Source organism: Vombatus ursinus, unplaced genomic scaffold (assembly GCF_900497805.2).
Source record: "Vombatus ursinus unplaced genomic scaffold, bare-nosed wombat genome assembly UNPS02014798.1, whole genome shotgun sequence".
Taxonomy (NCBI): domain Eukaryota; kingdom Metazoa; phylum Chordata; class Mammalia; order Diprotodontia; family Vombatidae; genus Vombatus; species Vombatus ursinus.
This window is the reverse complement of record NW_020954576.1, coordinates 45,864,311-45,879,240: the sequence shown is the minus strand read 5'-3', so window position 1 is coordinate 45,879,240 and position 14,930 is coordinate 45,864,311. Positions and strand designations below refer to the sequence as shown.

Genomic DNA, 14,930 nt, shown 5'->3' with positions numbered 1-14,930 from the left:
TGCAGGCTAAATCAGCAGAAGATCCCACACTCATGAAATTACTAAGTGAGGATCCCTAAAACCAGCTTTTTTTTTTGGTTTCCCTAAGGGCAGCAAGGGGGAAAGCCTACACTTCTAGGACACTAGTTCCTAAACAGGTTTTCACTGGGTTTTTTTTTTCCCCCCAGGATGGTAAACAAACTGTTAGAGCGCCATGGTAGGCCCTTAATTAACATCAGACTCAAATACGGGGGATATGGAAGTAATTTTGGAATTCTTAGCTGTCTAAGTTGGTGCCCCCAACTCCTTAAGATGATGTGAGGCAGGCTCTCCTAGGGGGATGGCTTGGTTCTAACAGACCAAGCTAAGTGACCCCTTCCTGAGGCGCCATTCCCAGAAGAGAACAGGCATGTGTGTGTGCATGCATGCATAAGTTCACCATAGCCATTTCTTGTGCGCGCACACACACACACACACATACACACACGCTCCCCAAACACGTTTTTTCTTCAAAGTTCAGGTCCAAATTCTCAAACATACACCAAAGAATCACCAACATCCTCTCTGGGGTAGGCTATTTCAGTTTGGGGAAGGTAGATTCAAAAGTGAAACTGGCTGTGGGTGAAATCTAACAGTTGAGGGGTTGGGGGTGATGTCAGGAGAAGCACCGAAGGGAGGAGAATAACGAGGCCCTCATCTCAGCCATCCTCCACCTCCATGTGCTTATGCTTGGTCCTTAATGGCCCCTGAGCTGGGTGAGCACCCTTTCCTTCCCTCCACCCCCATCCCCCTGCCCCCATCCACTGCCGAGAGATGGCCAGCAGGCTCTGTCTCCTACCAGGGCCTCTACTGCTGGGTACCGGCTCACCAGAAGAGCTGGGGGGAACTGCTTGAAGGAGCCCATGTCTTTGCCTCCCCTTTACCCTTACGTTCTCAGGAGTCGGCCAGGTGTCAATGTCCCCAGCACAGCTTCAACTTCTTCCGGACAACTCCAGAACCCTGTGTCTTGAAGGAAAGGGCATTCTGACAGGTCAGATGTTCTCCCCACTGTCTCTCTAATACAATCCCCTCCTGCCCACCTTCTTTCTTGTACTGGGAGGTACTGGGCATGTTAACTAACCTCAGACTGGCAGTTCTGCCCACTGCCTGGGCACACACCTGGAAGACAGCATACGAAGCTGGGCACGCCCAGTGACGCTGTTCCACTTTCCTCTTTGGGGGGAAGAAGGGACAGGGCTGGGCCAGTCATGGGGTAGGTTCTGAGCTCAGCGCCAACTTTCAAGCACTCCCTCTTGCCTGCTTCCCCTATAGCATGATATGGATAGAAGCTGGACCCGGGCTGCCCACCAGCCCCACTTTGTTATCGGGACCTGTCTCTGCCAGTCTTATGACCAGGAACAGTGAGTGGGGGAGGGAGGGGTGGAGGAGGAAGTTTCACAGTCTGGTGCATTCCCATGGGGGGGGCGGGAGAGAGAGGAAGGGGGGGAGAGAGAGAGAGGAAAGAGAGGAGGGAGAGAAGGGGGAGGGGGAAGGAAGGGAAGGAAGGAGAGAAAGAGGGAAGGGGAGGGAGGGAGAGGGAAAGGGAGAGGGAAAGGGAGAGGGAGGGAGGGGGAGAGAGAGAGGGAGAGAGAGAGAGAGAAAGAAGGAAGAAGGGAAGAGGGGGGGGAGAGAAAGAGAGAAACATACATAGACACTTCTCTTCAATGAACTCTGATGTCTCCCCTTTCATTTCTTCCCCTCCTGTCAGGAATGACGCTTGCTGGTGGGGGCGGGAGCCCAGGTACCAAGCCAACTGGGCTCTCGCCCGGCTCTATCCCAGGCCTGGCACTCTCCCTCTGGCCGTTACCCAACATGCACTTCTGCCTCTTTCGGGAGACCTCGCCCTCTTGTTTTCAAAGTTTTATAACAGTATTGTTTGTTGTTGAGCAGATTAAATTCTTTAGAGGTTGGGGGGGGGGGGCTGGAGAAGAGTGAGAAAGTCTACTGAAGCCAAGAGATTAAATTAGCCCCTTTCTGAACACAGAGTTCACCTGTCTTGGAAAGGGACCAGTGGCCAGGAACACATGTTCTCTCTCTCTCTGCCCTCTACCCTCACGCCCTCCTTCTCGTCCTGTCCTGGGGAGGCACCCTGAGTCTGACAAGGACGTGCCTGGCTGCGTGATCAAGGGCTGGAGCTTTAACAGTCAATGAGCCAGGGTTCAAGACAAAATGAAAGCAACTGAAGAGGAGAATAGGAGTGGAGAAACCGACTTGTCCCTCCCCCACTTCCCCATGACCAGCTGAAGATCACTGAACCCTGTGAAAATGCCCCAGGCCCTCCTATCATTAGGATGTGATTGCTCATCCTCCCCAAGGGTTTGCCACCTTGGTCCTGGACCATCCTGGGGTCCTATGGGCAGCTCCTTGGAGCTCAGTCTGGGCAGATGGTTAGCTTCTGAAATGAGCTCTGGCTTATATGTAAAACTTTTTTTTAAAGGTTAAGTGACCCAAGACATTTTCATAAAAATGTGCCCTAATGCACATTAATCAGTATAATGCAATATACTGGATAGATGATGAATGAATTAGGGGAAGTGCACGTGTGAGCAGTTCTCTACACACAAACATGAGGGGAAGCAAGGGCTGGGGGACAGAACACTGGCCTCAGTCAGGAAAACCTAGATTCAGCTCTTGCCTCTGACACATACTGGTGTGATGCTTGGCAGGTCACTCAACCCTTCACTGCCTCAGTACAGAAGAGGCCTCAAGGCCACACCTGAAGACCTAGAGACTGAACGTTCTCTAGAACAATGATATCACTGCCCCCAAACTCATCCACATATCTATCCACACACAGCCTGGCCCTATCCATATACCTCTATCAACTTACATGCACATGTCAGAGGAAGTTCATATGGGTGTGGGTGTGGTCTATGAATGGAGCGGAAGAAAAATAAAGAGTCAGGAAAGACAGACTATGGGAAGAACTTTAGATTTTGAGCCCAAAGAGCTGGGTTTTAGGTCCGGCTCTGCTACTTGGGCAAGCCATGACCTCCCTGAGCCTCAATCTTCTCATTTTTAAAATGGTTAGGAAGGAAAGCACTTTTGGAAACTTTACAGCATACCAGAACCGTGAGCTATCCTGATCACTGTCCACTAAAACGCTGCTGGCTCCTTTCCTACACTTTCCAGGAGCCCAGGAGGGAAACACCAAAGACAGAGAGAGACTCATGCCACTGCGCCGCCCCTTGATCCTCGGGTGATGGAATGCAATGGAGAAGCATCTATTAGGCCTTTACAATGTGTTGTGCATTATGGTAAACATAAAAAAGCAAAGACAGTTCCTGCTTTCAAGTAGTTCACACAAACAGCAGATTTTGCTCTTTTATTAAAATCTATACTTACCTGTAGCCTTATTTATTTTTTCAGTCTCTGGACCCTCCAGTCATATCTAAGAAACATGCCCACACACTTATGTTCCCCAGGTGAGGCCTCACCTTCAAACGCTAATACTCATCTACCACTACCCAAGCCATTTCAGCCAGAGAGACTGTCATTTTCCTGTAGATCTCTACCTTATCCGCAGGTAGGGCTACAAGGCAGGCGGGGGACGCAAACGATTCTACCTCTGTCCCTTCCCCTTTCAATGGTGCCAGGCTCACACCTTCCACCGTGTCAGACCACAGAGCTCCCTCCCACACATTTTCAGAATCCCTGGCTGTGGGGCAGGTGGGCAGTGCCCAGGCCTGTGGCTACAGGTTCCCACCCAGCCTGAGGCTCCTCCCTGGGAGGGATTGGTGGGAACATGCCCTCTTGGGCCTTTTTCTTTTCTTTCTTTTTTTTTTTTTTTGCCCTCATAAAAAATGCTATTTCTGGGGCAAGTTCCAGGAGCCCACACAGTCAGGTTAGGGGGTGGGTTGCCAGGACAAAGCTATTTACTTTAGTACAACACAGCTCAAGCCTCTTGGCTTAGCAGCTACAGAGAAGCCCAGAACCAGAAAGGGGGTGAGTGCCACGGTACCCCTATAGTCTTAGAGCTATCTGAAAATATGGCAGTCATATAACCACGCCAGGGCCAAAAAAGGTTCTTGAAAGGCCGCTTACACCTAGCACTCCACTTCCACAAATCCCTATCCTGAAGTCAACTCTGATAAATCAGCCCCTTCTTCTAGAAAACCCAAGCTACTGTCTACTGATCTAGTTTCTCCTGATCTGATCAGGAAGTTCTGCCCAATGTCTAACCGAAATCCACTACAGTGCAGCCTTCTGCCTATCCAGCTCCATGAGCTGTTCCTTGTCCCTCATGGAGCATCCCCTCAGAGACTGGAGGTTGCTGCTCAGCAGATAAGAACAATATTTCAAGAGATTCCCAAAGAGGTCACTTCGAAGCCCCACCTCTCCCCTCTCACTCTCCCCAGCCTCACAGAGTCACTGAGCACCACCACTGAAAGTGGACTTGCTTTAGCCCAACTTCTTTCCGCACATTTGAAAACAAAACCTCACCAGGGACCTCAGACAATAGGAACCAAATACAACTCTTCAGTCTGGGTCATCCCAAAGATTCAGCAAAGCAATACTCCTTCCACAGCAGTTCTTTCTTTCACTCCATCCCCATGAGCATCCCACCAGCTCAGAGTTCTTCTACCACCCAAAGCCTACTGGTCAAGGAATGCGAGTTGACAAGAAGTAGGACTTTATAAACTCTTTCTCTCTATCTCTCTCTGTCTCTCTCTCTCCTCCCCCCACCAAGCCCAGGCCCAAAAAGCAGGGATTCCGTCACTCAAAATCCATCTTTAAATGAGCCCCAAACCAGAATTGTTAAATAATAATTCTTCCAGTGCTTCAGGGATCTATGATTTAATTGGCGTGGTTGCACCCTCCAAGGAAGCAGATGGCAGCCTCTCCACACCTTAGCAGACATAGTCTATTTGCTTCTGTAGCCAAAAGAATTCATCACCTAGTGACCAGCCTTCTGGTTGATGAGCCTCTCAGCACTTCTCCAAGCTGATCTTTGGAAGACAGCCATACAGGCCTTCACAGGGCCCAATTAAATATAACATTTTGAGACTTGGATGGATCTCTGAGCTCGACAGTATAACTCTCTCATCAGGGCAGACTGATGAACCCTCCATGCCTCTTCCTCCTGTGTCATTCATTCTCATTGTCTTTCCAAGTCATTCAAGGAAGATCCAGCCAATGAACTGGAAATAACCTTTAGATAATCTTTAATGGACCTGTGACCTCATCAATGTGGTTACTTCCCACAACTACGCATGCCATCTCTTTCTCGTAACCCATGTCATCCCCATAAATCTCCCTCACCCTTACCTTCCCAAAGAAGATCTTGATTATTACTTGCCAAGAAAAAAAGAGCCCATTCCTCATGAGCTCCCTTTCCCCCCTATTCTATGTTTCAAAACTTGGTCCATTCTCCTCTTCTTGGAAATCATTTCCTCTCCATGGGTTTTGATGATAATGTTCTCTCCTTGTTCTCCTACCTGTCAAACCACTCCTTTTAAATCACTTTGCTCCACCAACTTTGCCTAGTATATCTTAAGGCTCTATTGCATGCCCTCTTCTTTTCTCTCTTTATGTACTATATTGGTGAGCTTATCAGCTCCCCTGGAATCCAATATCATTCCTCTGCAGAAGCCTCTCAGATCTGTATATCCAGCCCTAACCTCTCTTCTGAGCTCCAAGCTTGTTCTACTAACTGCTTGTTGGACACCTCCAAGTGGATGTTTCATAGGCCTCTCAAACTCAACATGCCCCAAACAGAACTCATTAACCCTCACACCTAGCCATCCTCTCTATCTCTTCACAACTTTGGAGTCACCCATGACTCCTCCTCTTCCTTCACTCCCTACACTCAAATCAGTTGCAAAGTCTCTTGATTCTACTTCTTTTACATTTCTTGCATCTGTTTCTTACTCTCCAAGATTAGATCACCACCCTAGTTCAGGCAGTCATCATTTTCAGCCTAGACTATTGCAACAGTCTCCTAATGGAACTTGCAGTTTCCAATCTCTCTCCTCTCTAATCCATTCTCTACATAGTTGCCAAAATAAATTCTTCAAACCCTAAGACTGATCATGTGACTCCCTTGCGCAAAAACTGTCAGGGACTCCTTATTATCCCTAGGATGAAACACAAATTCTTCCCCTAGGTATTTAACGTCCTCTCCAATACGGCTCCCATCTACCTTTTCAGGATGGGTGTACTTTACTCTCCTTCACACCCTCTTGGTTCCGGCCAAACTGGCCTAACTACTGTTCCCTGAAGTGGGCCCTTCCATCTCTCACCTCCATGTCTTTGTGACTTCCCCCTCTTTACCGCCACTTGTTAGAATCTCTAGCTTCCTTTGAGGTTCAGCTCACTGACCCTTTTCTATAAGAAACTTTTCTTGATCTCTTTAACTGTTGATTTTCTCTTCTCCCTTCATCCCAAATGATCATCTATATATTTATCTTTACATGTTGTATCCTACCCCCACCTCAGTAGAAAGTTATGTTTCTTGAGGATGGGGACCATTTTCCATTTTGGCTTTGCATCCTCAGCACCAGTCAGTGTCCATGCACACAGCAGGTGCCTAACAAATGCTTATTGGTTTGGACCAGAAATCTTTCACAGGGATTGCTTACCTTCAGATGGATACCAACAGAGCCAGCAGACTGCACACTGGTTCTCTCTCACTCTCCACATGATTGGCCCACTTTCCCTGGTTAGACATCTTCCCGACAACATTCTTTATGCCACTTCTCTATGCACAACTCATGTCTGGTGACACGTTGCAGCCAACTCAAGTCGCCCACCATCACTTCTCCATTGCCCTTTGCATGACCCACAACTTTCACTCTACAGAGACTTGGTGTTCCATGACTCATGGCCACATGGCATCCTTGGAAAACTGTTGTTAGAAGAGGCCTTTGTTTCAGACCCATCAAGCCTATAAATCCATTCAAACCCGTAAATAACAGTGTACATTCTCTTAAAGAGCAAATCAATGAAAGCAAATGCCCTTCCCCATCATTATGGAAACACTATTGACCTGAACAGAGCATATTTAAATTAATGCCAGTTGTAGTGGTAAAAGTGGTCAAGAGGCCACATAGATCATTTGCAAACCTGAGTATGGGACCTAACTGTCGGGGACTAATGGGTATCTATGTCAGGTGGTAGAGTAGATAGAGCGATGAGATCAAATCCTGCCTCAGACACTTATTGGCTGTGGAGCCCTGAGCAAGTCACAACCTCTCTGAGTCTCTGCATCATCATCTATAAACTATGAGGATTGAACTCAAAGACCCCCAACAAGCCTTCCAAGATCTACATCTATGATTCTATGAGCCTATTCCTAAAAAGTTCAGAAAAGCAAAATCCACCAGAGGCCTGAAGATTTCAGAGATAGTGCCTCCTTTATGGTGTGTTAGTATACTGTTCCTTTTTCAGGGAAAATGAAAGTACAAGAAAATATCCCCTTTAGCATTTTACTGCTTGCCTTCTCAATAGGGAGAGAATTTGGAACTCAAAATTTTAAAAATGAACGTAAGAAAATTAAATTAAAAGGAAATTTTTAAAAAGAAAATATCCCCTTCAGGTATGTAGTTTAATTTAATAAACTGAAGCACTCTCAAAAATATAATTGTGATATTGAAGGTGGTGCATTCACTCCCCCCACCCTCCTGTCTTCCTGTGATACATTAGCCAGCTCCTCAGACTAAGGTCAGACATTTGCTGGCTAACTCCAATAACCCACAACTTGGAAGTATGTTAGGGGAGATTCATAGCATCACTTACCTCACTTAAGGGGAAGATGCATATCTCAAAGGACCCCGCTACGATGTTTTAAATAGGCATTTAATAAATAAACACCCAATGAATGGAATCTTTTCCTAATGGGAATGAGCTTGGGCTAACTCCGTGTCTTCAGGAGCTTCAGCAGTGAGCACCGTCTCTCAGTGGTGAGAAGAAACCCAGCCAATCCTCCCAGTATTAAATGTGCAAAGCTAAAATGCATCTTAACTTTGCCTCGTGCCAACTGTGCAACTTAGCTGAGTAGGGAAAAGGCAAAACCACTGGAGGGAAATAATATTACAACCTGGCTCCCCCAGCCAAGAAATAAAATTCCAGTTCTAACCTGCCCAGATGGTCAGAGCAGTGCAGAATGTCCAAGCTGGAAGGGCTAATTTAGAGAGAATTAGTCTAAATCCTTGATCTGCAAACGAGAAAACCAAAGTCTGGGGGGAGCAGAGAGGGACTTGTCCAAGGTCATGCAGCTAGTTTGTGGCCAAAATGGTAACTAGAACACAGTTCTCCTGACCCTGGCCCAATCCAGTACAGCTCCTCTCAGTTAGAAGAGAAACTCACAGGTTACAATCATTACCTGGTAAATGTCTCCAATACAGGCTGACAGATGGCTTCTGCAGAAATTTACTTCAGGAATTCAAAAGATCAGTGATTTAATCAGTTCATTCCAATCCAATAAGCATTTAGTCAGTGGCTAATATGTGCAAAGAACTGTGCTGGTCCTGGAGATAAAAAGACAGAATGAAAAAGGACGGCCTGCCTCACCTCCCCCCTCCCCATCTCTCACACACATCATCATCATCATGACATCATCACCTATCATCACATATATATTATATATTTAAAGTTTTCAAAGTAATCATATAGTATGTATGTGTGTATATATACATATATATATCTTTAAGGTTTTCAAAGTATTTTACATAAGTTATCACGTATGTATATCTCACATGCATATAATCTCATACATGTACCTGTAGAAACATCTATGTTAACTATTATTATTATAGAAAGGTGAGTTATTATTATTACTGTTAGAGGAGAGCTTTAACGGTGGCAGCTGGAGGTATGGCTTTTGAAATACTACATTCACTCTTAAGAGAAGCTCTTGCAGGCCCCCTGACCCCCAGGGGCTCCTGCCCACGCAACCTTTGAGATGGCAGGGCAGTGACAGAAGTACACCACTAGGGGGCCACACTCTCCCACCTTCCAAGACACCACTTGGGAAAGACCAGTCAATGGACCTTTCCATACTTTCCAAGAATGGTTTAAAACCAAAAAAATGAAGCGGCTATGGTGGCTGTTGGTTGGTTTGTTTCTCCCCCATGGATGGGATCATAGATGCATTCTGAAGTTGGGCTAAAAGAGAGAACTTCCTGAGAGTAGGGCAGGGATGCGGTAGAAGATGGTGACTCTGCAAGGAGGCAAATCCTCTCTGGGAATAAAGAGTCAAAAATGCCTTCTCTGAACTCTCTGTCCAGCATCCACAGGAATCTCTATCCAACAACCCAACAGTCTCTTCCATGGGCCCTAAAAAAGACCCATCTTCCCAGGCAACTGGTACTCCCTAGCCATCTCCTTTTCCCTAAACTCACCACCCAGGAGGGTGTCATGAAAAGTGGTGGGTGGCCTCTATTAAGTGAATTAAACAAGCATTTTCCAGTCTTGAGAGTCTCTGATTCTGCAATTTCAGGAAGACCTGAGTTTGAATCTTACCTTAGACACTAGCTGTGTGACCCTGGGGTCTTTTTACAGCCTCAGTTTCCTTACCTGCAAAATATAGATAATGATAGCACCAACCTCCTAGGGTTTTTGAGAGGATGTGTAAAGTGCTTTATAAACTTTAAAACATGATATAAATGCTAATTATTATCATTTTTATTCTTTACTGAGCATCTAAATGGTACCATGAGTTATATGTGAGAACCATGAAATAAGGTCTTCATCATGAAAAATGAGACTCCTAATAAATCAAGCAACTGGGCAACAATGTAAGGGACCATAAAGGAAAGGAGGTACAGTCGAGATGAGCTTGTCTTGAAGCCAAAAAGACCTGGGTTCCAGTTTCTGTCTCCTACATATATGGGCCGTGTGATCCCGGGAAAATTATTTACTTTCTCAGGGTTCTAGCTCAGTGGTGTCAAACTCTCTGGCAGAAAACAGGGGCCACTAAACCTTTCAGAAGGATCCCTGCAGGCTGCATACTGACTTAGTTTTAAAATGCAATATTATTTTTGTTGTATTTTTTAATTTATTTTGTCAAATGTTCCCCAACTGGAGAGCACTGTGGCGGGTCACATATTTGATACCTCTGCTCTAGGCCATTCTCTTGAGAAAGGAGGAGGATTTTTCCCTACCTGAGAGTTCCCTGTACCAATGAAATCATCCTCTGTTCTATGAAAGGCTATATACTCAGCTGCTAAATTGTGTGAATATGGAGGCTACTCAGGGCTACTGGGTAGCAAGTGGCAAACTGGGATTTGAATCCTAGTCCCTAGCACTTACTCCTTAATGAACACTTTTCAGCGGTCTTTAGTCTCCCTGGGCCTCAGGTTCCACCTCTGTAAAGTGGAGGGGGGGCAGACTAGCTGATCTCTAAGGTCTCTTTCATCTCTATACCCTATGCTCCTGTGACCCCAGCTGTACTCATGAACTAGTAACCTGCCCCCCAGTTCTAGGGACTGTGCCAACCCCATTCTGGCCCTTCCCCTGCTGCATCCTGAAAGACTCCTTTAAGGAGGCTTCTCCCCTCCATCTCCATTACCAGGTAGAACTATCCTTGCCCTAGCCCAGAGAGCTGGAGGGTTTTATTCAGAGAGTTCCCCAGGGTCCCTCAGCCTGGTGGCCCCAATCCCCCCTCATCTGGGAGTCCTTCCTTTCAGCCAGCCCAAATTTCACATGCTATGACCTAGGTCCATTTCCCCTTGTTCTGTATTTCAGATAAGTCATGCCTTACTCCATAAAAAGTTGCCAAGGCTGCCCTAGCCCTCGACTGCCCCTGTGACCCTTCCCCAGCCACAATGCCAACCTCTGACGTCAGCCGTCCTGGCCTGAGTGGGCAGCCAGTTTGTCAGGGATGGGGATCCCAGAAATGAAACAATTCAAGGCTCAACTCAAGTTCAGCCTGACCTGCCTCCGCCTTGGAGGAAATAACTCCCGAGCTAGCGGCCTACACCCCGAACCACCCACACATGACACGTCCCACCCTCAATCACCAAGACACCGTCCTACCTTGACCTTTATGACCCCCCCCAAAATGTCAGGATAATGGGCACAGTCCTCCCAATGCTACCTCCCCCACCTGCTAATCCCTTGGCACCTGTGCTATCAGGATAATCAATCCACAGCCATCTGGGTCAGCCAGAGCTGAGCTGTGAGGCCTGTGGCCTGTGGGTGCATTTTTCACCAATGACTTGGCAAAGACCAAACCCAAATGTTTCCCTGCCCTGACAAGTGCAAAGTTCTTACTGGCCATGCTGACACTGGGGGGGGTGGGGAATGGCTGGGGTGTCTGGGGGTGGGGCCTTAAAAATCTAACAGAGGCAGCCGCGGCTGTCCTTGATTCACTGCGCGACCTTGAATAAGTCATTTCACCCCTGTAGGCCTGGCATTCCTGACTAGGACATGAAAAGAATCAGCTCCACCCTTCCTGTTGCAAATAATAAGTCCCATGAGTGCAGTGTGGGGTGGTGCAAAGAACCCTGCGGTTTGGAGTTAGAGGACATTGGTAAGAACCCTCATTGTGTGTCATCTTGGGCAGGTCAATTAACTTCTCTGGACCTCAGTTTCCTTGTGTGAAAACGAGGGGGCTGGAGCCTTTCGGTCTTAAATCTATAATCCTATTATCTTGGGACTAGATGAGTCCTAAAGCCTCTTTCAGGGCAAAGTCTTATGATCCTGCTTTGTATTCTGGAGCAGAAACGAGGGTGCAGGCATCACCACAGCACCGCGCCCCCCCCCCCCCCGGCCCAGGCTAGCAACTCCCTACATAATCGATCCCGTGTCTCGGCGACCACCTGGGCCCCTCTCTCACTCTGGGGGTTCCTGGACAGTTTATGTGCCTCTTCTCCGTGGTCATGCTACTCTGTCCTTGGGGACCTGACTCACAGCTAAATGTCCTTCAGGTGACAGCTCTCCTCCCTCTGGGCAACGTCTCAGCCCTTAGAAGCTGGAAAGTTTTCCCCAGATTGTAATCTAGCCTGAGATTTCCTTCGCTTCAGCCCATGCCAGGTCTACACGTCCTATTTTGAGGCTTTCCTGGCCTCTGTTCCTCTGTCTTTCCTCTCCAAACCTCGAAATCCCCACCCCCATTTCAGAGTTTCATGCCTTGTTTATGGACCCTATATCTGCATTTCCTTATTGCTTCAGAAAGACAAATTGTCTCTCCCTTTCTTCTCTCTCTCCCCTTTATCTCTCATCCCTACTTGTCTCCCTCTATCTCCCTCTCCCTCTCCCTTTCTCCTTTTTCCTCTCTTCTCTCCCCTATCTTTCTTTTGTCTCTCCCCATCTCTCTTCTCCCCCTCCTCTCTCTCTCTCTCTCTGTCTCTGCCTCTGTTTTTCTCTCTCAGCAGTGGCCACACTGTTGGTACTGGACACACTCACCACATACCCTCTCCCCTCTACTGTGTTGGGGCAGCTGGGAGACAGGCTGGTCCCCCAGATTCACCCACTCTATCTCCCTGCTAGACATTTGCTTTGGGTCCCCTACACCTCACCATCAGCCCTGCACAGGCCCTAGGGCTAGAGACCACATCATTCCTCAGGACCCTACGGACCCCTCTTTGTACAATTCTTTGAGGAGGAAACCCAACCAGGCCCAAACATCATTTTCTGCAGACTCCTGAAGCCCAAGAAAAGAAAAGCAAAATGAAGGGACCCCACGGTCACCCATATGCAAATGGCAAGAGGTGGCCGCTGCATCTCTGGGAAACACAGCACAAAGGAGAAAGCAATCAGCATCAACCAGACAGAGTGTGTCTTGCAGTTGCCGCTGAACCGAGGCTCAATCTTGCCAAGGTGGCCTCTGCCCTGGCCAGGGCCAAGATCCCTCCTGAACATTTCACAATACCCTCCAGCCTGTGGTTGCCTAGAACCGTGACTAACCCTCAAGATGGGGCTGACCAGTCAAGTCCACAATGCACAGACATTCCTTCCTCTTTTGAGCCAAACCCCAGGCTCAGACACCATTTCCCTCCCTTCTTCCTCCAACTAGCATCTCGTGGATCCATATGCCCTCAGCCAGACCCCGGAGGAAACCCAAACAATGTCTCCAAGGCTGCCAGCCTTCGAGGCGACAAGAACAAAAGGAAAGTGCCAGATCTTTCTGGGGTCAACCTCAGTCAATGCTGACTCTTCCCTTATCAATGTGCTCCAAGAAAGATGCAACGTAAGACAGCTCCATACTCTGGGATCCCATAACAGAAGTGGGGGAAGGGGAAGTCATCGGTCTGGAGGTGGAAGACTGGGGCGAGATAAAGATAGAGTGGAGTGATGGGGGTATGATTAGAGGAAAAAACGTAGAAACACCAGGGCGACATCAGAAACTCCAGCAGAGACAATGGCCAACTCTGCCCAGGGTGAGGCCCTGTCCACAGGGATAGCCAGCTGCCCACTGGGCTAACCCAGGCATCCCAAAAAGCGCCATTCCCCACTGGGAGCTTCAGACACATCTGGCTTCAGCCCCACCCCCGGCTCCCCGGTTCCTACCTAGCCAAGGGCAGGCCCCACTGGAGCCATCTTCAGGGGCTTGGTCAGCTTCCACGTTCGCATGTTCCCAGCTAAGGCACAGTTATTCACAGAGAGAATTTCATTCCAAAAAGCCCCAACCACCTAGATCTAGGAGAAACTCCTTTCTGCCAAGTTCTTTGTCTATGTGCGTGTTGGGTAACGGGGAGAGAAGCAGGGGCAGTGGAGGTGGGGGGAGTGGATGAAGAAAGGAATAAGAGTGAATATAAAAAGCAGGGTTCCTGAAACCTATTCCTAATCCTCCTCCTGGGAGGATCTCAAAGCCCCACACAGAGCTCAGACCCCACAAAGACTAAGGTCTCAGACAAGCTATGTCAGAGGGGAAAATGTTCCAAGGCAGACAAAGTTGGGCCAGATCAGTCCGACAGAAGCTGGGGAGTGCCTGGGGTGGGGGGAGCCATCCGATCAAGGGCTCCGTCCTCTCACAGTATCCAAAAGCACTATCAAAATACAAGGCATGTTTATTTTCTTGACGCAGACGGATTTGGTGTGGCTAATTAAAACAGGTCCTATTGGCCAACTACATTACAGTGATTTATTAGTGGGGTAGAGATTTCCTTGTGACGTGGCCAGCACTCAAAAGGACTGCTTTCTCAACTGTCACCATAACATGACCGATAAACCCCACCACCACCACCACCCCCAGCTCTGCCAATTGTCATTATTTTTATTATTGTTGCTATTATTGTTACTGGTATTACTTCTGTGTCAACTGCTCGGAAATGTTTTGTAATCGGCCTGCTGGACAGGGTTCAATTTTTTTTTTAAAGAGAGGGCAATCAGGGTCTTGGGAGTCAGGGTGACTCAGGCAGTAACCCAGCAATTTAGGGATGGAAGCCCAGGGTCCGGTCATTCATGTCCACGGTTTAACCTACAGACCACAACCCCCAGCTATGCTGTAGACTAGGACAAAGGTCATTCATTTTTCAGGCAGAAAACCAGCAAAAAGCATCAAAGAAGGATGCTCTGTGCTCCTGGCATCGCATTCCTTAATGCCCATCTCCCCAAGTGGGCTGTAAGGACCACTGGGCTATTAAAACTAGCCTGAAGTCCTAAACTTTGGGGAAAAGGGATGGGGTGGGGCAAAGTTTCCATTCAGTTACTCAGGAGAATTCCGAGTCCTCCAGTTACCTCCTCCAACCACCCTCTTCCCATTATAGTTCTAGTTACAAACCGACACACCCAGCAACGACGCCCAGACCTCCCCACCCTGCCTGTTCTAGGAGACTGCAGCGGGGTTTTCCCCTCCTCGGAACCCCCTTCAGCCTACCCCACCACCCGCCTCAACAGCCCTTCTGACCCCCTTTCCGCAAAAGCATGGGTAAAGAAAGGAGGGCAATTATTTATCATCCTGTGGAAGACCCCCGAGGCCAGCTAGGCACAGATAAGATAACTGGGCCTGAGCAGGATCCTTCTCAAAA

General features: G+C 48.0%; 1 long non-coding RNA gene across 3 annotated transcripts; it reads left to right on the top strand.

Moving 5' to 3' along the window:
- The first annotated feature begins 578 nt into the window (after positions 1–578).
- On the top strand, positions 579–3,768 carry LOC114049962. Of its 3 annotated transcripts, none has more exons than XR_003569921.1 (4): positions 579–734; positions 917–1,009; positions 1,291–1,379; positions 1,727–3,768. It is a non-coding gene; the product is annotated as an uncharacterized LOC114049962 (long non-coding RNA). The 3 variants fall into 3 exon arrangements; XR_003569920.1 differs by having other exon boundaries at positions 821–1,009; XR_003569919.1 differs by having other exon boundaries at positions 579–1,009.
- The last annotated feature ends 11,162 nt before the right edge of the window (positions 3,769–14,930 follow it).